Genomic DNA, 20,405 nt, shown 5'->3' with positions numbered 1-20,405 from the left:
TTCTACTTTTATAGGGTTTCTCCATGTTTTTCTTATAAAACTGTGTAATTTTTTGACACAAGTTGTGCAATGAACAATGCCAGAATTATGTTACCATGTATAAAGTAACTATAAGTATGTGTGTCATATCGACAATGCCTCTTTAGGTGCTTATTCTATGGTGGTCCTAAGTAACTATCATAATGGTCATACACATATATTAATGGTAAACATAATAATAACATAAATAGTGGTTTTTATAGAAATGGGGAAATAAGGAGAGGTTATAAACATTAGCAGTAGGATAGTTATGATACTTGCAATAAGACAGTATTTTAATGATTTTATATAACGGACAATATGTAATAAATTTAGCAGGACTTGATAACAATGTGCATATGTTAACACTGTGTAATTATTACACTGTGTAACAAGCCTTTGACTGTGGTGGCAAACAAAGTTTTGATTTTTTTTTTCAAAAACATAGTGCATGTATATTCTTCAGGTTTTTGCTGGTTGTTATATCCTATTAATGGATAAAACTGGCTATTTTAAAGACAATAAAAACATTAAAAAAAATTCTACATTAATTTGAATTTTTATGTTCAAAACAAAATGATCTATAACTATCTTTGAAAGTATAGGGATATTAAATGGTCTACAACTAGAGGTTTTTGCAAAACTCGCTTTAATTTAATTAATATGAGAAAAAAAAAATTTCATATCACTACTAAATTAAATAAAATTGATGATTTTACACATTTTCAAGTAAGGAGAAAATAAAGGTAGATTATACAACAAAGTCATTATTAGTCCTGTTGTATAGTAATTTATTTACTACCTACATTGCTGTGAACTTTGAGCTGTGACAATAACTGTTAAGTTGGGTGTATACTTTTTACCTAAGATAAAAACAAAGTATTATTTAATAGTTAAAGTAAATCTGTATCTATCTAAGACTATAGGGATTGAATGAAACAAAAGCAGATTTTTCTTTGATTTGATGTATTGCGCAAAATTAATAAGGCATGCATACTCAGAGAGCGCAATATTATTCATCTATTGTAAGTTCTAAGGTGTGATTTGCTCATCACCATCATTTTTGCTAAGGCAGAAAAACGAAGAATTAGGTTATGTTGACAAAATAAGATGTTTTAGGTTAGGTTAGTCTTTGCACACATTTAATTTACCCAACAAAAAACAGATTGTTTTTAAATTGGATGTCCAGCTTTTTGGGCCTAATCATTTTAGACTGAAATATATAGGAAATAATTTAATAAGGAATTGGGGATTTGGAAATATTGGGACAAATTATATTGGAGAGAAATGATGACACCCGTCCAAATAATAATAATATACAAACACATATTGATTTCAAGCTGCTTCTACACTTTTAAAGATTTGTCTAAATGTAATGGTGTATGTAAATTACAAATAACATAATAAAACCATAAGGAGTAACAGCTATAGTATAGATATCTAGCTGTATTATCTAAATAATACAGTTCAAACACTGGTTATTACACTTCATTGTTTAAAATGTTGCCTTAAAAATTGGTACCCTCTTCCAAAACATTCCACATTGGATTTCAGTAGTGCCCTGTTTGTAAACAATACAAAAATAAATAAGTATGTAATCACAATAAATTCTAGTAAAACTTACCATCCTAACATTAATGGTTGCTCTGGTTTATTCTTATTGTTGCAAAAGACCAAATCTTCAGAGCCTTTGGAGTAATCCTTTATCCTGTAAACATAATCAGTTCAATTTAAGGTAATACCTATTTATTTTCAAATGATTTAATATTATTATTCAACAACAAAATAATACACATCACTACTTGACGGCTTCCTAAATTAAGCCATTAAAAAGCCCATACTAGCTAAAACGAATTTCAAATAGTATACCTACCTACTTGTAATTGTTGAAGTGATAAACAAGCATCTCCAAAACTTTAAAATAGTCTGCGCTTTTTCTCGTCCACAACCTGAAAAATAATTACACCAACACGTAGACGAACACCACAGATAGTTTGAGGCCAGAAAATAGGTATATATTGCAGTATCTGTTATTGCAATATTAAAATACTCAAAGACAAGGTATTTCCAACCAAACAAAACAATATTTTAATTAATAATAATGTGAGGTTAGAAAATAGGAACGAAAACCGATGATCATTTGCCATTTCCCCCTCCACCAGTAAAACCGAAGATTGCCGAAGTCGCCCTTACGCTCATCCCGATCTCTCATGTCGCTGTTCTGAGATGGGCTCAAAAGGGCGACCGGCCAACACAGCGACCGGTCAGAACAGCGACATGAGAGATCGGGATGAGCGTAAGGGCGACTTCGGCAATCTTCGGTTTTACTGGTGGAGGGGGAAATGGCAAATGATCATCGGTTTTCGTTCCTATTTTCTAACCTCACATTATTATTAATTAAAATATTGTTTTGTTTGGTTGGAAATACCTTGTCTTTGAGTATTTTAATATTGCAATAACAGATACTGCAATATATACCTATTTTCTGGCCTCAAACTATCTGTGGTGTTCGTCTACGTGTTGGTGTAATTATTTTTCAGGTTGTGGACGAGAAAAAGCGCAGACTATTTTAAAGTTTTGGAGATGCTTGTTTATCACTTCAACAATTACAAGTAGGTAGGTATACTATTTGAAATTCGTTTTAGCTAGTATGGGCTTTTTAATGGCTTAATTTAGGAAGCCGTCAAGTAGTGATGTGTATTATTTTGTTGTTGAATAATAATATTAAATCATTTGAAAATAAATAGGTATTACCTTAAATTGAACTGATTATGTTTACAGGATAAAGGATTACTCCAAAGGCTCTGAAGATTTGGTCTTTTGCAACAATAAGAATAAACCAGAGCAACCATTAATGTTAGGATGGTAAGTTTTACTAGAATTTATTGTGATTACATACTTATTTATTTTTGTATTGTTTACAAACAGGGCACTACTGAAATCCAATGTGGAATGTTTTGGAAGAGGGTACCAATTTTTAAGGCAACATTTTAAACAATGAAGTGTAATAACCAGTGTTTGAACTGTATTATTTAGATAATACAGCTAGATATCTATACTATAGCTGTTACTCCTTATGGTTTTATTATGTTATTTGTAATTTACATACACCATTACATTTAGACAAATCTTTAAAAGTGTAGAAGCAGCTTGAAATCAATATGTGTTTGTATATTATTATTATTTGGACGGGTGTCATCATTTCTCTCCAATATAATTTGTCCCAATATTTCCAAATCCCCAATTCCTTATTAAATTATTTCCTATATATTTCAGTCTAAAATGATTAGGCCCAAAAAGCTGGACATCCAATTTAAAAACAATCTGTTTTTTGTTGGGTAAATTAAATGTGTACAAAGACTAACCTAACCTAAAACATCTTATTTTGTCAACATAACCTAATTCTTCGTTTTTCTGCCTTAGCAAAAATGATGGTGATGAGCAAATCACACCTTAGAACTTACAATAGATGAATAATATTGCGCTCATGCGCTCTCTGAGTATGCATGCCTTATTAATTTTGCGCAATACATCAAATCAAAGAAAAATCTGCTTTTGTTTTCATTCAATCCCTATAGTCTTAGATAGATACAGATTTACTTTAACTATTAAATAATACTTTGTTTTTATCTTAGGTAAAAAGTATACACCCAACTTAACAGTTATTGTCACAGCTCAAAGTTCACAGCAATGTAGGTAGTAAATAAATTACTATACAACAGGACTAATAATGACTTTGTTGTATAATCTACCTTTATTTTCTCCTTACTTGAAAATGTGTAAAATCATCAATTTTATTTAATTTAGTAGTGATATGAAATTTTTTTTTTCTCATATTAATTAAATTAAAGCGAGTTTTGCAAAAACCTCTAGTTGTAGACCATTTAATATCCCTATACTTTCAAAGATAGTTATAGATCATTTTGTTTTGAACATAAAAATTCAAATTAATGTAGAATTTTTTTTAATGTTTTTATTGTCTTTAAAATAGCCAGTTTTATCCATTAATAGGATATAACAACCAGCAAAAACCTGAAGAATATACATGCACTATGTTTTTGAAAAAAAAAATCAAAACTTTGTTTGCCACCACAGTCAAAGGCTTGTTACACAGTGTAATAATTACACAGTGTTAACATATGCACATTGTTATCAAGTCCTGCTAAATTTATTACATATTGTCCGTTATATAAAATCATTAAAATACTGTCTTATTGCAAGTATCATAACTATCCTACTGCTAATGTTTATAACCTCTCCTTATTTCCCCATTTCTATAAAAACCACTATTTATGTTATTATTATGTTTACCATTAATATATGTGTATGACCATTATGATAGTTACTTAGGACCACCATAGAATAAGCACCTAAAGAGGCATTGTCGATATGACACACATACTTATAGTTACTTTATACATGGTAACATAATTCTGGCATTGTTCATTGCACAACTTGTGTCAAAAAATTACACAGTTTTATAAGAAAAACATGGAGAAACCCTATAAAAGTAGAATGTGGTGTCTAATTTGCTAACAATGAAAAATCAGAGGAAAAGTCTGTTTCAGTCAGTTTCACTCAAATCTCTGTCAAAGTAATAGGAGTGCTATTTCTTAAATTTGATGGTGTGTCCATAATTTTCTGAAGATATTCATATTTTGTTACCATTTTACTAGGTTTAACAATTATACAGTGTCAAAAACAATGATTATTTTATTATATCCTCATGCTCATAGGAAAAATTGAGAAAAAATAAAATATACAAAAGCGAAATAAATTTAATAATAATTTATTTTTCTTTAATAAATTAGTAAAAATAAACATAAAATAGACATAAACATAGCCTAATTAAACTTTTAAACTCTTAAAACAATGTATTAACATAAAAGAATAACATTTCTACCAACTTACAATAGCACATATACTTATAGGTATAAATACTATTTAATAATACATTATACCTAATTAATGTAATGGAAACTATAAATTTCATAGATTTATTTAACTGTTATAACTCCCATATGATATTACAAGTTATATTATCACAGTTCTAGAATCACTACTATAATATACAAAAACTATAAAAGCATATGTAACTTTAGTTGGTACTGCATTGGTGTGACCTGCATGCAAATCAAAAAAATCATCAGTTTACACTACAATAAAATGTAGCAATTCATGGATCTAGAAACAAAAAAAAAATGATACACAGAGAATATGAGAAGTAGGTATTAACTAGGTAACATACCTATACTTACATATTAAACAATGTGTAAATCAACTAGATTTATACCTCAACAGGTATATGCTGAAGCTGGATGCAGTTTTTTCAAATGTATTTGCCTCTCGGTTTCCAAATACAGTTTCCATTTGGTTTTTATTAAATACTGTCTTTGATAACCATTGTGTTACTTAATAAAAGTTCCAGTATACTTCATGCACATTGGCTATATGAGCTGTGGGGGCAGATTATCAAAGATTTTCTGAAATAAAAACGAAAATGTTGAAATTTTAAGTCCTACATACCATTCCACTTACCTGTTGCAACTTTCCTCAGGAAAACTCGGCTGATGATAAACATAAACATGCCCAACTATAAGTAATCGATTTAACTCTGATTTACCAGTCTAAAACTGTCCAGTAATAAAAATCAATCACAATTTGAGTAAATTTCCAATCAACATGTAAACAAAGCCGCCATTATTAAATATGATTTGCTGTCCGCATTCCACAAATTCCACAAAACCGCGGCCTGCCGAACGCCATTCGGATGACGTCGCGATCTCGCCCGAAGCGACTTCGGGTCGGTTCCGAACCGTCGCCCTTCTGGCCAGTCGCTGTTTTGCGCGTTTCCCGCTGTTCTGACCGGTCGCTGTGTTGGCCGGTCGCCCTTTTGAGCCCATCTCCTCATCCCGATCTCTCATGTCGCTGTTCTGACCGGTCGCTGTGTTGGCCGGTCGCCCTTTTGAGCCCATCTCGCCAGAAGGGCGACGGTTCGGAACCGACCCGAAGTCGCTTCGGGCGAGATCGCGACGTCATCCGAATGGCGTTCGGTAGGCCGCGGTTTTGTGGAATTTGTGGAATGCGGACAGCAGGTCATATTTAATAATGGCGGCTTTGTTTACATGTTGATTGGAAATTTGCTCAAATTGTGTTTGATTTTTATTACTGGACAGTTTTAGACTGGTAAATCAGAGTTAAATCGATTACTTATAGTTGGGCATGTTTATGTTTATCATCAGCCGAGTTTTTCTGAGGAAAGTTGCAACAGGTAAGTGGAATGGTATGTAGGACTTAAAATTTCAACATTTTCGTTTTTATTTCAGAAAATCTTTGATAATCTGCCCCCACAGCTCATATAGCCAATGTGCATGAAGTATACTGGAACTTTTATTAAGTAACACAATGGTTATCAAAGACAGTATTTAATAAAAACCAAATGGAAACCGTATTTGGAAACCGAGAGGCAAATACATTTGAAAAAACTGCATCCAGCTTCAGCATATACCTGTTGAGGTATAAATCTAGTTGATTTACACATTGTTTAATATGTAGGTAAGTATAGGTATGTTACCTAGTTAATACCTACTTCTCATATTCTCTGTGTATCATTTTTTTTTTGTTTCTAGATCCATGAATTGCTACATTTTATTGTAATGTATACTGATGATTTTTTTGATTTGCATGCAGGTCACACCAATGCAGTACCAACAAAAGTTACATATGCTTTTATAGTTTGTATATTATAGTAGTGATTCTATAACTGTGATAATATAACTTGTAATATCATATGGGAGTTAACAGTTAAATAAATCTATGAAATTTATAGTTTCCATTACACTAATTAGGTATAATGTATTATTAAATAGTATTTATACCTATAAGTATATGTGCTATTGTAAGTTGGTAGAAATGTTATTCTTTTATGTTAATACATTGTTTAAAAGTTTAATTAGGCTATGTTTATGTCTATTTTATGTTTATTTTTACTAATTTATTAAAGAAAAATAAATTATTATTAAATTTATTTCACTTTTGTATATTTTATTTTTTCTCAATTTTTCCTATGAGCATGAGGATATAATAAAATAATCATTGTTTTTGACACTGTATAATTGTTAAACCTAGTAAAATGGTAATGAAATATGAATATCTTCAGAAAATTATGGACACACCATCAAATTAAAAAAATAGCACTCCTATTACTTTGACATAATGGTCATACACATATATTAATGGTAAACATAATAATATCATAAATAGTGGTTTTTATAGACATGGGGAAACAAGGAGAGGTTATAAACATTAGCAGCAGGATAGTTATGATACTTGCAAAAAGATAGTATTTTAAATAACAGACAATATGTAATAAATTTAGCAGGACTTGATAACAATGTGCATATGTTAACACTGTGTAATTATTACACTGTGTAACAAGCCTTTGTCTGTGGTGGCAAACAAAGTTTTGATTATTTTTCAAAAAATAATTATTTATTTATTTTTGCTGGTTGTTATATCCTATAAATGGATAAAACTGGCTATTTTAAAGACAATAAAAACCTTAAAAAAATTCTACATTAATTTGAATTTTTATGTTCAAAACAAAATGATCTATAACTATCTTTGAAAGTATAGGGATATTAAATGGTCTACAACTAGAGGTTTTTGCAAAACTTGCTTTAATTTAATTAATATGAGAAAAAAAAACTTTCCATATCACTACTAAATTAAATAAAATTGATGTATTTTACACATTTTCAAATAAGGAGAAAATAAAGGTAGATTATACAACAAACTCATTATTAGTCCTGTTGTATGGTAATTTATTTACTACCTACATTGCTGTGAACTTTGAGCTGTGACAATAACTGTTAAGTTGGGTGTATACTTTTTACCTAAGATAAAAACAAAGTATTATTTAATAGTTAAAGTAAATCTGTATCTATCTAAGACTATAGGGATTGAATGAAACAAAAGCAGATTTTCTTTGATTTGATGTATTGCGCAAAATTAATAAGGCATGCATAATCAGAGAGCGCAATATTATTCATGTATTGTAAGTTCTAAGGTGTGATTTGCTCATCACCATCATTTTTACTAAGGCAGAAAAACGTAGAATTAGGTTATGTTGACAAAATAAGATGTTTTAGGTTAGGTTAGTCTTTGTACACATTTACACAACAAAAAACAGATTGTTTTTAAATTGGATGTCTAGCTTTTTGGGCCTAATCATTTTAGACTGAAATATATCAGAAATAATTTAATAAGGAATTGGGGATTTGGAAATATTGGGACAAATTACCTATATCGGAGAGAAATGATGACACCCCTCCAAATAATAATAATATACAAACACATATTGATTTCAAGCTGCTTCTACACTTTTAAAGATTTGTCTAAATGTAATGGTGTATGTAAATTACAAATAACATAATAAAACCATAAGGAGTAACAGCTATAGTATAGATATCTAGCTGTATTATCTAAATAATACAGTTCAAACACTGGTTATTACACTTCATTGTTTAAAATGTTGCCTTAAAAATTGGTACCCTCTTCCAAAACATTCCACATTGGATTTCAGTAGTGCCCTGTTTGTAAACAATACAAAAATAAATAAGTATGTAATCACAATAAATTCTAGTAAAACTTACCATCCTAACATTAATGGTTGCTCTGGTTTATTCTTATTGTTGCAAAAGACCAAATCTTCAGAGCCTTTGGAGTAATCCTTTATCCTGTAAACATAATCAGTTCAATTTAAGGTAATACCTATTTATTTTCAAATGATTTAATATTATTATTCAACAACAAAATAATACACATCACTACTTGACGGCTTCCTAAATTAAGCCATTAAAAGCCCATACCAGCTAAAACGAATTTCAAATAGTATACCTACCTACTTGTAATTGTTGAAGTCATAAACAAGCATCTCCAAAACTTTAAAATAGTCTGCGCTTTTTCTCGTCCACAACCTGAAAAATAATTACACCAACACGTAGACGAACACCACAGATAGTTTGAGGCCAGAAAATAGGTATATATTGCAGTATCTGTTATTGCAATATTAAAATACTCAAAGACAAGGTATTTCCAACCAAACAAAACAATATTTTAATTAATAATAATGTGAGGTTAGAATAGGAACGAAAACCGATGATGATCATTTGCCATTTCCCCCTCCACCAGTAAAACCGAAGAATGCCGAAGTCGCCCTTACGCTCATCCCGATCTCTCATGTCGCTGTTCTGACCGGTCGCTGTGTTGGCCGGTCGCCCTTTTGAGCCCATCTCCTTCTGGCCAGTCGCTGTTTTGCGCGTTTCCCGTCTCTTATACCCAACATTTCTGACAGACACCTTAACCGCTGACAAATATGAGAAGTCCGACGCAAGCACTCTTGGTCGCACTTCCCAAGCTTTAGTTGATAAGGTTTAGTATAAGTAACAGTGTACCGTAGTTTTAAGTGTCTTTTATTAATCCAACTTTGTATCGCACAAGTAGTTGTTAATAAAGTCCGCTCTTCATATTTGATTGTCGTTTTTTTAAAAAGGTTTTTAGTCGGTCGAAGAATAAAATTCGCTGCAGCACAAATAACGTAACATACGAAACTTCACCCGTCTTTATCCCACAATTACACACAATGTTCAGTTAGTCATTGCGAATATTAGATTCTAGCTTGGCTAGTCGACTTTAGGCGGGACGCAAGGTGAGGTAAATTTTACGATTTTCGGAGAGTGATCGGAGATCCGAATGGCGTTCGGCAGGCCGCGGTTTTGTGGAATTTGTGGAATGCGGACAGCAGGTCATATTTAATAATGGCGGCTTTGTTTACATGTTGATTGGAAATTTGCTCAAATTGTGTTTGATTTTTATTACTGGACAGTTTTAGACTGGTAAATCAGAGTTAAATCGATTACTTATAGTTGGGCATGTTTATGTTTATCATCAGCCGAGTTTTCCTGAGGAAAGTTGCAACAGGTAAGTGGAATGGTATGTAGGACTTAAAATTTCAACATTTTCGTTTTTATTTCAGAAAATCTTTGATAATCTGCCCCCACAGCTCATATAGCCAATGTGCATGAAGTATACTGGAACTTTTATTAAGTAACACAATGGTTATCAAAGACAGTATTTAATAAAAACCAAATGGAAACTGTATTTGGAAACCGAGAGGCAAATACATTTGAAAAAACTGCATCCAGCTTCAGCATATACCTGTTGAGGTATAAATCTAGTTGATTTACACATTGTTTAATATGTAAGTATAGGTATGTTACCTAGTTAATACCTACTTCTCATATTCTCTGTGTATCATTTTTTTTTTGTTTCTAGATCCATGAATTGCTACATTTTATTGTAGTGTAAACTGATGATTTTTTTGATTTGCATGCAGGTCACACCAATGCAGTACCAACTAAAGTTACATATGCTTTTATAGTTTTTGTATATTATAGTAGTGATTCTAGAACTGTGATAATATAACTTGTAATATCATATGGGAGTTATAACAGTTAAATAAATCTATGAAATTTATAGTTTCCATTACATTAATTAGGTATAATGTATTATTAAATAGTATTTATACCTATAAGTATATGTGCTATTGTAAGTTGGTAGAAATGTTATTATTTTATGTTAATACATTGTTTTAAGAGTTTAAAAGTTTAATTAGGCTATGTTTATGTCTATTTTATGTTTATTTTTACTAATTTATTAAAGAAAAATAAATTATTATTAAATTTATTTCGCTTTTGTATATTTTATTTTTTCTCAATTTTTCCTATGAGCATGAGGATATAATAAAATAATCATTGTTTTTGACACTGTATAATTGTTAAACCTAGTAAAATGGTAACAAAATATGAATATCTTCAGAAAATTATGGACACACCATCAAATTTAAGAAATAGCACTCCTATTACTTTGACAGAGATTTGAGTGAAACTGACTGAAACAGACTTTTCCTCTGATTTTTCATTGTTAGCAAATTAGACACCACATTCTACTTTTATAGGGTTTCTCCATGTTTTTCTTATAAAACTGTGTAATTTTTTGACACAAGTTGTGCAATGAACAATGCCAGAATTATGTTACCATGTATAAAGTAACTATAAGTATGTGTGTCATATCGACAATGCCTCTTTAGGTGCTTATTCTATGGTGGTCCTAAGTAACTATCATAATGGTCATACACATATATTAATGGTAAACATAATAATAACATAAATAGTGGTTTTTATAGAAATGGGGAAATAAGGAGAGGTTATAAACATTAGCAGTAGGATAGTTATGATACTTGCAATAAGACAGTATTTTAATGATTTTATATAACGGACAATATGTAATAAATTTAGCAGGACTTGATAACAATGTGCATATGTTAACACTGTGTAATTATTACACTGTGTAACAAGCCTTTGACTGTGGTGGCAAACAAAGTTTTGATTTTTTTTTTCAAAAACATAGTGCATGTATATTCTTCAGGTTTTTGCTGGTTGTTATATCCTATTAATGGATAAAACTGGCTATTTTAAAGACAATAAAAACATTAAAAAAAATTCTACATTAATTTGAATTTTTATGTTCAAAACAAAATGATCTATAACTATCTTTGAAAGTATAGGGATATTAAATGGTCTACAACTAGAGGTTTTTGCAAAACTCGCTTTAATTTAATTAATATGAGAAAAAAAAAATTTCATATCACTACTAAATTAAATAAAATTGATGATTTTACACATTTTCAAGTAAGGAGAAAATAAAGGTAGATTATACAACAAAGTCATTATTAGTCCTGTTGTATAGTAATTTATTTACTACCTACATTGCTGTGAACTTTGAGCTGTGACAATAACTGTTAAGTTGGGTGTATACTTTTTACCTAAGATAAAAACAAAGTATTATTTAATAGTTAAAGTAAATCTGTATCTATCTAAGACTATAGGGATTGAATGAAACAAAAGCAGATTTTTCTTTGATTTGATGTATTGCGCAAAATTAATAAGGCATGCATACTCAGAGAGCGCAATATTATTCATCTATTGTAAGTTCTAAGGTGTGATTTGCTCATCACCATCATTTTTGCTAAGGCAGAAAAACGAAGAATTAGGTTATGTTGACAAAATAAGATGTTTTAGGTTAGGTTAGTCTTTGCACACATTTAATTTACCCAACAAAAAACAGATTGTTTTTAAATTGGATGTCCAGCTTTTTGGGCCTAATCATTTTAGACTGAAATATATAGGAAATAATTTAATAAGGAATTGGGGATTTGGAAATATTGGGACAAATTATATTGGAGAGAAATGATGACACCCGTCCAAATAATAATAATATACAAACACATATTGATTTCAAGCTGCTTCTACACTTTTAAAGATTTGTCTAAATGTAATGGTGTATGTAAATTACAAATAACATAATAAAACCATAAGGAGTAACAGCTATAGTATAGATATCTAGCTGTATTATCTAAATAATACAGTTCAAACACTGGTTATTACACTTCATTGTTTAAAATGTTGCCTTAAAAATTGGTACCCTCTTCCAAAACATTCCACATTGGATTTCAGTAGTGCCCTGTTTGTAAACAATACAAAAATAAATAAGTATGTAATCACAATAAATTCTAGTAAAACTTACCATCCTAACATTAATGGTTGCTCTGGTTTATTCTTATTGTTGCAAAAGACCAAATCTTCAGAGCCTTTGGAGTAATCCTTTATCCTGTAAACATAATCAGTTCAATTTAAGGTAATACCTATTTATTTTCAAATGATTTAATATTATTATTCAACAACAAAATAATACACATCACTACTTGACGGCTTCCTAAATTAAGCCATTAAAAAGCCCATACTAGCTAAAACGAATTTCAAATAGTATACCTACCTACTTGTAATTGTTGAAGTGATAAACAAGCATCTCCAAAACTTTAAAATAGTCTGCGCTTTTTCTCGTCCACAACCTGAAAAATAATTACACCAACACGTAGACGAACACCACAGATAGTTTGAGGCCAGAAAATAGGTATATATTGCAGTATCTGTTATTGCAATATTAAAATACTCAAAGACAAGGTATTTCCAACCAAACAAAACAATATTTTAATTAATAATAATGTGAGGTTAGAAAATAGGAACGAAAACCGATGATCATTTGCCATTTCCCCCTCCACCAGTAAAACCGAAGATTGCCGAAGTCGCCCTTACGCTCATCCCGATCTCTCATGTCGCTGTTCTGACCGGTCGCTGTGTTGGCCGGTCGCCCTTTTGAGCCCATCTCAGAACAGCGACATGAGAGATCGGGATGAGCGTAAGGGCGACTTCGGCAATCTTCGGTTTTACTGGTGGAGGGGGAAATGGCAAATGATCATCGGTTTTCGTTCCTATTTTCTAACCTCACATTATTATTAATTAAAATATTGTTTTGTTTGGTTGGAAATACCTTGTCTTTGAGTATTTTAATATTGCAATAACAGATACTGCAATATATACCTATTTTCTGGCCTCAAACTATCTGTGGTGTTCGTCTACGTGTTGGTGTAATTATTTTTCAGGTTGTGGACGAGAAAAAGCGCAGACTATTTTAAAGTTTTGGAGATGCTTGTTTATCACTTCAACAATTACAAGTAGGTAGGTATACTATTTGAAATTCGTTTTAGCTAGTATGGGCTTTTTAATGGCTTAATTTAGGAAGCCGTCAAGTAGTGATGTGTATTATTTTGTTGTTGAATAATAATATTAAATCATTTGAAAATAAATAGGTATTACCTTAAATTGAACTGATTATGTTTACAGGATAAAGGATTACTCCAAAGGCTCTGAAGATTTGGTCTTTTGCAACAATAAGAATAAACCAGAGCAACCATTAATGTTAGGATGGTAAGTTTTACTAGAATTTATTGTGATTACATACTTATTTATTTTTGTATTGTTTACAAACAGGGCACTACTGAAATCCAATGTGGAATGTTTTGGAAGAGGGTACCAATTTTTAAGGCAACATTTTAAACAATGAAGTGTAATAACCAGTGTTTGAACTGTATTATTTAGATAATACAGCTAGATATCTATACTATAGCTGTTACTCCTTATGGTTTTATTATGTTATTTGTAATTTACATACACCATTACATTTAGACAAATCTTTAAAAGTGTAGAAGCAGCTTGAAATCAATATGTGTTTGTATATTATTATTATTTGGACGGGTGTCATCATTTCTCTCCAATATAATTTGTCCCAATATTTCCAAATCCCCAATTCCTTATTAAATTATTTCCTATATATTTCAGTCTAAAATGATTAGGCCCAAAAAGCTGGACATCCAATTTAAAAACAATCTGTTTTTTGTTGGGTAAATTAAATGTGTACAAAGACTAACCTAACCTAAAACATCTTATTTTGTCAACATAACCTAATTCTTCGTTTTTCTGCCTTAGCAAAAATGATGGTGATGAGCAAATCACACCTTAGAACTTACAATAGATGAATAATATTGCGCTCATGCGCTCTCTGAGTATGCATGCCTTATTAATTTTGCGCAATACATCAAATCAAAGAAAAATCTGCTTTTGTTTTCATTCAATCCCTATAGTCTTAGATAGATACAGATTTACTTTAACTATTAAATAATACTTTGTTTTTATCTTAGGTAAAAAGTATACACCCAACTTAACAGTTATTGTCACAGCTCAAAGTTCACAGCAATGTAGGTAGTAAATAAATTACTATACAACAGGACTAATAATGACTTTGTTGTATAATCTACCTTTATTTTCTCCTTACTTGAAAATGTGTAAAATCATCAATTTTATTTAATTTAGTAGTGATATGAAATTTTTTTTTTCTCATATTAATTAAATTAAAGCGAGTTTTGCAAAAACCTCTAGTTGTAGACCATTTAATATCCCTATACTTTCAAAGATAGTTATAGATCATTTTGTTTTGAACATAAAAATTCAAATTAATGTAGAATTTTTTTTAATGTTTTTATTGTCTTTAAAATAGCCAGTTTTATCCATTAATAGGATATAACAACCAGCAAAAACCTGAAGAATATACATGCACTATGTTTTTGAAAAAAAAAATCAAAACTTTGTTTGCCACCACAGTCAAAGGCTTGTTACACAGTGTAATAATTACACAGTGTTAACATATGCACATTGTTATCAAGTCCTGCTAAATTTATTACATATTGTCCGTTATATAAAATCATTAAAATACTGTCTTATTGCAAGTATCATAACTATCCTACTGCTAATGTTTATAACCTCTCCTTATTTCCCCATTTCTATAAAAACCACTATTTATGTTATTATTATGTTTACCATTAATATATGTGTATGACCATTATGATAGTTACTTAGGACCACCATAGAATAAGCACCTAAAGAGGCATTGTCGATATGACACACATACTTATAGTTACTTTATACATGGTAACATAATTCTGGCATTGTTCATTGCACAACTTGTGTCAAAAAATTACACAGTTTTATAAGAAAAACATGGAGAAACCCTATAAAAGTAGAATGTGGTGTCTAATTTGCTAACAATGAAAAATCAGAGGAAAAGTCTGTTTCAGTCAGTTTCACTCAAATCTCTGTCAAAGTAATAGGAGTGCTATTTCTTAAATTTGATGGTGTGTCCATAATTTTCTGAAGATATTCATATTTTGTTACCATTTTACTAGGTTTAACAATTATACAGTGTCAAAAACAATGATTATTTTATTATATCCTCATGCTCATAGGAAAAATTGAGAAAAAATAAAATATACAAAAGCGAAATAAATTTAATAATAATTTATTTTTCTTTAATAAATTAGTAAAAATAAACATAAAATAGACATAAACATAGCCTAATTAAACTTTTAAACTCTTAAAACAATGTATTAACATAAAAGAATAACATTTCTACCAACTTACAATAGCACATATACTTATAGGTATAAATACTATTTAATAATACATTATACCTAATTAATGTAATGGAAACTATAAATTTCATAGATTTATTTAACTGTTATAACTCCCATATGATATTACAAGTTATATTATCACAGTTCTAGAATCACTACTATAATATACAAAAACTATAAAAGCATATGTAACTTTAGTTGGTACTGCATTGGTGTGACCTGCATGCAAATCAAAAAAATCATCAGTTTACACTACAATAAAATGTAGCAATTCATGGATCTAGAAACAAAAAAAAAATGATACACAGAGAATATGAGAAGTAGGTATTAACTAGGTAACATACCTATACTTACATATTAAACAATGTGTAAATCAACTAGATTTATACCTCAACAGGTATATGCTGAAGCTGGATGCAGTTTTTTCAAATGTATTTGCCTCTCGGTTTCCAAATACAGTTTCCATTTGGTTTTTATTAAATACTGTCTTTGATAACCATTGTGTTACTTAATAAAAGTTCCAGTATACTTCATGCACATTGGCTATATGAGCTGTGGGGGCAGATTATCAAAGATTTTCTGAAATAAAAACGAAAATGTTGAAATTTTAAGTCCTACATACCATTCCACTTACCTGTTGCAACTTTCCTCAGGAAAACTCGGCTGATGATAAACATAAACATGCCCAACTATAAGTAATCGATTTAACTCTGATTTACCAGTCTAAAACTGTCCAGTAATAAAAATCAATCACAATTTGAGTAAATTTCCAATCAACATGTAAACAAAGCCGCCATTATTAAATATGATTTGCTGTCCGCATTCCACAAATTCCACAAAACCGCGGCCTGCCGAACGCCATTCGGATGACGTCGCGATCTCGCCCGAAGCGACTTCGGGTCGGTTCCGAACCGTCGCCCTTCTGGCCAGTCGCTGTTTTGCGCGTTTCCCGCTGTTCTGACCGGTCGCTGTGTTGGCCGGTCGCCCTTTTGAGCCCATCTCCTCATCCCGATCTCTCATGTCGCTGTTCTGACCGGTCGCTGTGTTGGCCGGTCGCCCTTTTGAGCCCATCTCGCCAGAAGGGCGACGGTTCGGAACCGACCCGAAGTCGCTTCGGGCGAGATCGCGACGTCATCCGAATGGCGTTCGGTAGGCCGCGGTTTTGTGGAATTTGTGGAATGCGGACAGCAGGTCATATTTAATAATGGCGGCTTTGTTTACATGTTGATTGGAAATTTGCTCAAATTGTGTTTGATTTTTATTACTGGACAGTTTTAGACTGGTAAATCAGAGTTAAATCGATTACTTATAGTTGGGCATGTTTATGTTTATCATCAGCCGAGTTTTTCTGAGGAAAGTTGCAACAGGTAAGTGGAATGGTATGTAGGACTTAAAATTTCAACATTTTCGTTTTTATTTCAGAAAATCTTTGATAATCTGCCCCCACAGCTCATATAGCCAATGTGCATGAAGTATACTGGAACTTTTATTAAGTAACACAATGGTTATCAAAGACAGTATTTAATAAAAACCAAATGGAAACCGTATTTGGAAACCGAGAGGCAAATACATTTGAAAAAACTGCATCCAGCTTCAGCATATACCTGTTGAGGTATAAATCTAGTTGATTTACACATTGTTTAATATGTAGGTAAGTATAGGTATGTTACCTAGTTAATACCTACTTCTCATATTCTCTGTGTATCATTTTTTTTTTGTTTCTAGATCCATGAATTGCTACATTTTATTGTAATGTATACTGATGATTTTTTTGATTTGCATGCAGGTCACACCAATGCAGTACCAACAAAAGTTACATATGCTTTTATAGTTTGTATATTATAGTAGTGATTCTATAACTGTGATAATATAACTTGTAATATCATATGGGAGTTAACAGTTAAATAAATCTATGAAATTTATAGTTTCCATTACACTAATTAGGTATAATGTATTATTAAATAGTATTTATACCTATAAGTATATGTGCTATTGTAAGTTGGTAGAAATGTTATTCTTTTATGTTAATACATTGTTTAAAAGTTTAATTAGGCTATGTTTATGTCTATTTTATGTTTATTTTTACTAATTTATTAAAGAAAAATAAATTATTATTAAATTTATTTCACTTTTGTATATTTTATTTTTTCTCAATTTTTCCTATGAGCATGAGGATATAATAAAATAATCATTGTTTTTGACACTGTATAATTGTTAAACCTAGTAAAATGGTAATGAAATATGAATATCTTCAGAAAATTATGGACACACCATCAAATTAAAAAAATAGCACTCCTATTACTTTGACATAATGGTCATACACATATATTAATGGTAAACATAATAATATCATAAATAGTGGTTTTTATAGACATGGGGAAACAAGGAGAGGTTATAAACATTAGCAGCAGGATAGTTATGATACTTGCAAAAAGATAGTATTTTAAATAACAGACAATATGTAATAAATTTAGCAGGACTTGATAACAATGTGCATATGTTAACACTGTGTAATTATTACACTGTGTAACAAGCCTTTGTCTGTGGTGGCAAACAAAGTTTTGATTATTTTTCAAAAAATAATTATTTATTTATTTTTGCTGGTTGTTATATCCTATAAATGGATAAAACTGGCTATTTTAAAGACAATAAAAACCTTAAAAAAATTCTACATTAATTTGAATTTTTATGTTCAAAACAAAATGATCTATAACTATCTTTGAAAGTATAGGGATATTAAATGGTCTACAACTAGAGGTTTTTGCAAAACTTGCTTTAATTTAATTAATATGAGAAAAAAAAACTTTCCATATCACTACTAAATTAAATAAAATTGATGTATTTTACACATTTTCAAATAAGGAGAAAATAAAGGTAGATTATACAACAAACTCATTATTAGTCCTGTTGTATGGTAATTTATTTACTACCTACATTGCTGTGAACTTTGAGCTGTGACAATAACTGTTAAGTTGGGTGTATACTTTTTACCTAAGATAAAAACAAAGTATTATTTAATAGTTAAAGTAAATCTGTATCTATCTAAGACTATAGGGATTGAATGAAACAAAAGCAGATTTTCTTTGATTTGATGTATTGCGCAAAATTAATAAGGCATGCATAATCAGAGAGCGCAATATTATTCATGTATTGTAAGTTCTAAGGTGTGATTTGCTCATCACCATCATTTTTACTAAGGCAGAAAAACGTAGAATTAGGTTATGTTGACAAAATAAGATGTTTTAGGTTAGGTTAGTCTTTGTACACATTTACACAACAAAAAACAGATTGTTTTTAAATTGGATGTCTAGCTTTTTGGGCCTAATCATTTTAGACTGAAATATATCAGAAATAATTTAATAAGGAATTGGGGATTTGGAAATATTGGGACAAATTACCTATATCGGAGAGAAATGATGACACCCCTCCAAATAATAATAATATACAAACACATATTGATTTCAAGCTGCTTCTACACTTTTAAAGATTTGTCTAAATGTAATGGTGTATGTAAATTACAAATAACATAATAAAACCATAAGGAGTAACAGCTATAGTATAGATATCTAGCTGTATTATCTAAATAATACAGTTCAAACACTGGTTATTACACTTCATTGTTTAAAATGTTGCCTTAAAAATTGGTACCCTCTTCCAAAACATTCCACATTGGATTTCAGTAGTGCCCTGTTTGTAAACAATACAAAAATAAATAAGTATGTAATCACAATAAATTCTAGTAAAACTTACCATCCTAACATTAATGGTTGCTCTGGTTTATTCTTATTGTTGCAAAAGACCAAATCTTCAGAGCCTTTGGAGTAATCCTTTATCCTGTAAACATAATCAGTTCAATTTAAGGTAATACCTATTTATTTTCAAATGATTTAATATTATTATTCAACAACAAAATAATACACATCACTACTTGACGGCTTCCTAAATTAAGCCATTAAAAGCCCATACCAGCTAAAACGAATTTCAAATAGTATACCTACCTACTTGTAATTGTTGAAGTCATAAACAAGCATCTCCAAAACTTTAAAATAGTCTGCGCTTTTTCTCGTCCACAACCTGAAAAATAATTACACCAACACGTAGACGAACACCACAGATAGTTTGAGGCCAGAAAATAGGTATATATTGCAGTATCTGTTATTGCAATATTAAAATACTCAAAGACAAGGTATTTCCAACCAAACAAAACAATATTTTAATTAATAATAATGTGAGGTTAGAATAGGAACGAAAACCGATGATGATCATTTGCCATTTCCCCCTCCACCAGTAAAACCGAAGAATGCCGAAGTCGCCCTTACGCTCATCCCGATCTCTCATGTCGCTGTTCTGACCGGTCGCTGTGTTGGCCGGTCGCCCTTTTGAGCCCATCTCCTTCTGGCCAGTCGCTGTTTTGCGCGTTTCCCATTCGGATGACGTCGCGATCTCGCCCGAAGCGACTTCG

At 30.8% G+C, this 20,405-nt stretch overlaps 9 long non-coding RNA genes across 16 annotated transcripts in view; 5 read left to right on the top strand and 4 right to left on the bottom strand.

Annotated features, from left to right (window-relative positions):
- Positions 1-1,324: 1,324 nt before the first annotated feature.
- On the bottom strand, positions 1,325-2,115 carry LOC145725546 (uncharacterized). 2 transcript variants are annotated; one of them, XR_014177329.1, is made up of 3 exons: positions 1,896-2,115; positions 1,643-1,726; positions 1,325-1,579 (listed from the first exon to the last, which is right to left on the bottom strand). It is a non-coding gene; the product is annotated as an uncharacterized LOC145725546 (long non-coding RNA). The 2 variants fall into 2 exon arrangements; XR_014177330.1 differs by having other exon boundaries at positions 1,892-2,106.
- Positions 2,116-2,324: 209 nt separating this feature from the next.
- Positions 2,325-3,201, top strand: LOC145725545 (uncharacterized). 2 transcript variants are annotated; one of them, XR_014177327.1, is made up of 3 exons: positions 2,325-2,630; positions 2,800-2,883; positions 2,947-3,201. It is a non-coding gene; the product is annotated as an uncharacterized LOC145725545 (long non-coding RNA). The 2 variants fall into 2 exon arrangements; XR_014177328.1 differs by having other exon boundaries at positions 2,325-2,634.
- A 1,590-nt stretch (positions 3,202-4,791) lies between these two features.
- Positions 4,792-5,878, bottom strand: LOC145725548 (uncharacterized). 2 transcript variants are annotated; one of them, XR_014177334.1, is made up of 3 exons: positions 5,557-5,878; positions 5,273-5,501; positions 4,792-5,202 (listed from the first exon to the last, which is right to left on the bottom strand). It is a non-coding gene; the product is annotated as an uncharacterized LOC145725548 (long non-coding RNA). The 2 variants fall into 2 exon arrangements; XR_014177333.1 differs by having other exon boundaries at positions 5,277-5,501; positions 5,557-5,875.
- Positions 5,879-5,994: 116 nt separating this feature from the next.
- Positions 5,995-7,045, top strand: LOC145725550 (uncharacterized). Its single transcript, XR_014177336.1, has 3 exons — positions 5,995-6,289; positions 6,345-6,573; positions 6,648-7,045. It is a non-coding gene; the product is annotated as an uncharacterized LOC145725550 (long non-coding RNA).
- A 1,309-nt stretch (positions 7,046-8,354) lies between these two features.
- On the bottom strand, positions 8,355-9,323 carry LOC145724309 (uncharacterized). Of its 2 annotated transcripts, none has more exons than XR_014176974.1 (3): positions 8,925-9,323; positions 8,673-8,756; positions 8,355-8,609 (listed from the first exon to the last, which is right to left on the bottom strand). It is a non-coding gene; the product is annotated as an uncharacterized LOC145724309 (long non-coding RNA). The 2 variants fall into 2 exon arrangements; XR_014176975.1 differs by having other exon boundaries at positions 8,921-9,313.
- A 460-nt stretch (positions 9,324-9,783) lies between these two features.
- LOC145724310 (uncharacterized) lies at positions 9,784-10,764 on the top strand. Of its 2 annotated transcripts, none has more exons than XR_014176977.1 (3): positions 9,784-9,999; positions 10,055-10,283; positions 10,354-10,764. It is a non-coding gene; the product is annotated as an uncharacterized LOC145724310 (long non-coding RNA). The 2 variants fall into 2 exon arrangements; XR_014176976.1 differs by having other exon boundaries at positions 9,786-9,999; positions 10,055-10,279.
- A 2,567-nt stretch (positions 10,765-13,331) lies between these two features.
- On the top strand, positions 13,332-14,222 carry LOC145724307 (uncharacterized). Of its 2 annotated transcripts, none has more exons than XR_014176972.1 (3): positions 13,332-13,651; positions 13,821-13,904; positions 13,968-14,222. It is a non-coding gene; the product is annotated as an uncharacterized LOC145724307 (long non-coding RNA). The 2 variants fall into 2 exon arrangements; XR_014176973.1 differs by having other exon boundaries at positions 13,345-13,655.
- Positions 14,223-17,013: 2,791 nt separating this feature from the next.
- LOC145724311 (uncharacterized) lies at positions 17,014-18,066 on the top strand. The gene is made up of 3 exons (XR_014176979.1): positions 17,014-17,310; positions 17,366-17,594; positions 17,669-18,066. It is a non-coding gene; the product is annotated as an uncharacterized LOC145724311 (long non-coding RNA).
- Positions 18,067-19,375: 1,309 nt separating this feature from the next.
- LOC145724734 (uncharacterized) overlaps positions 19,376-20,405 on the bottom strand; it is a 177,494-nt gene continuing 176,464 nt past the window's right edge. Inside the window, exons 2-4 of one of the 2 annotated variants that reach the window (XR_014177069.1) lie at positions 19,946-20,332; positions 19,694-19,777; positions 19,376-19,630 (exon numbers count right to left, since the gene is read on the bottom strand). This is a non-coding gene — a long non-coding RNA (uncharacterized LOC145724734). Of the gene's footprint in view, positions 19,631-19,693; positions 19,778-19,941; positions 20,333-20,405 lie in introns of those variants that run through there. The other variant, XR_014177070.1, reaches the window with a different exon arrangement.

The sequence above is a fragment of the Ips typographus genome, linkage group LG2, assembly GCF_016097725.1.
Source record: "Ips typographus isolate SLU linkage group LG2, UJ_Ityp_2.0, whole genome shotgun sequence".
NCBI classification, from domain to species: Eukaryota; Metazoa; Arthropoda; class Insecta; order Coleoptera; family Curculionidae; genus Ips; species Ips typographus.
Note: the sequence above shows the minus strand (reverse complement) of the source record. Positions and strands in the feature narration are given on the sequence as shown.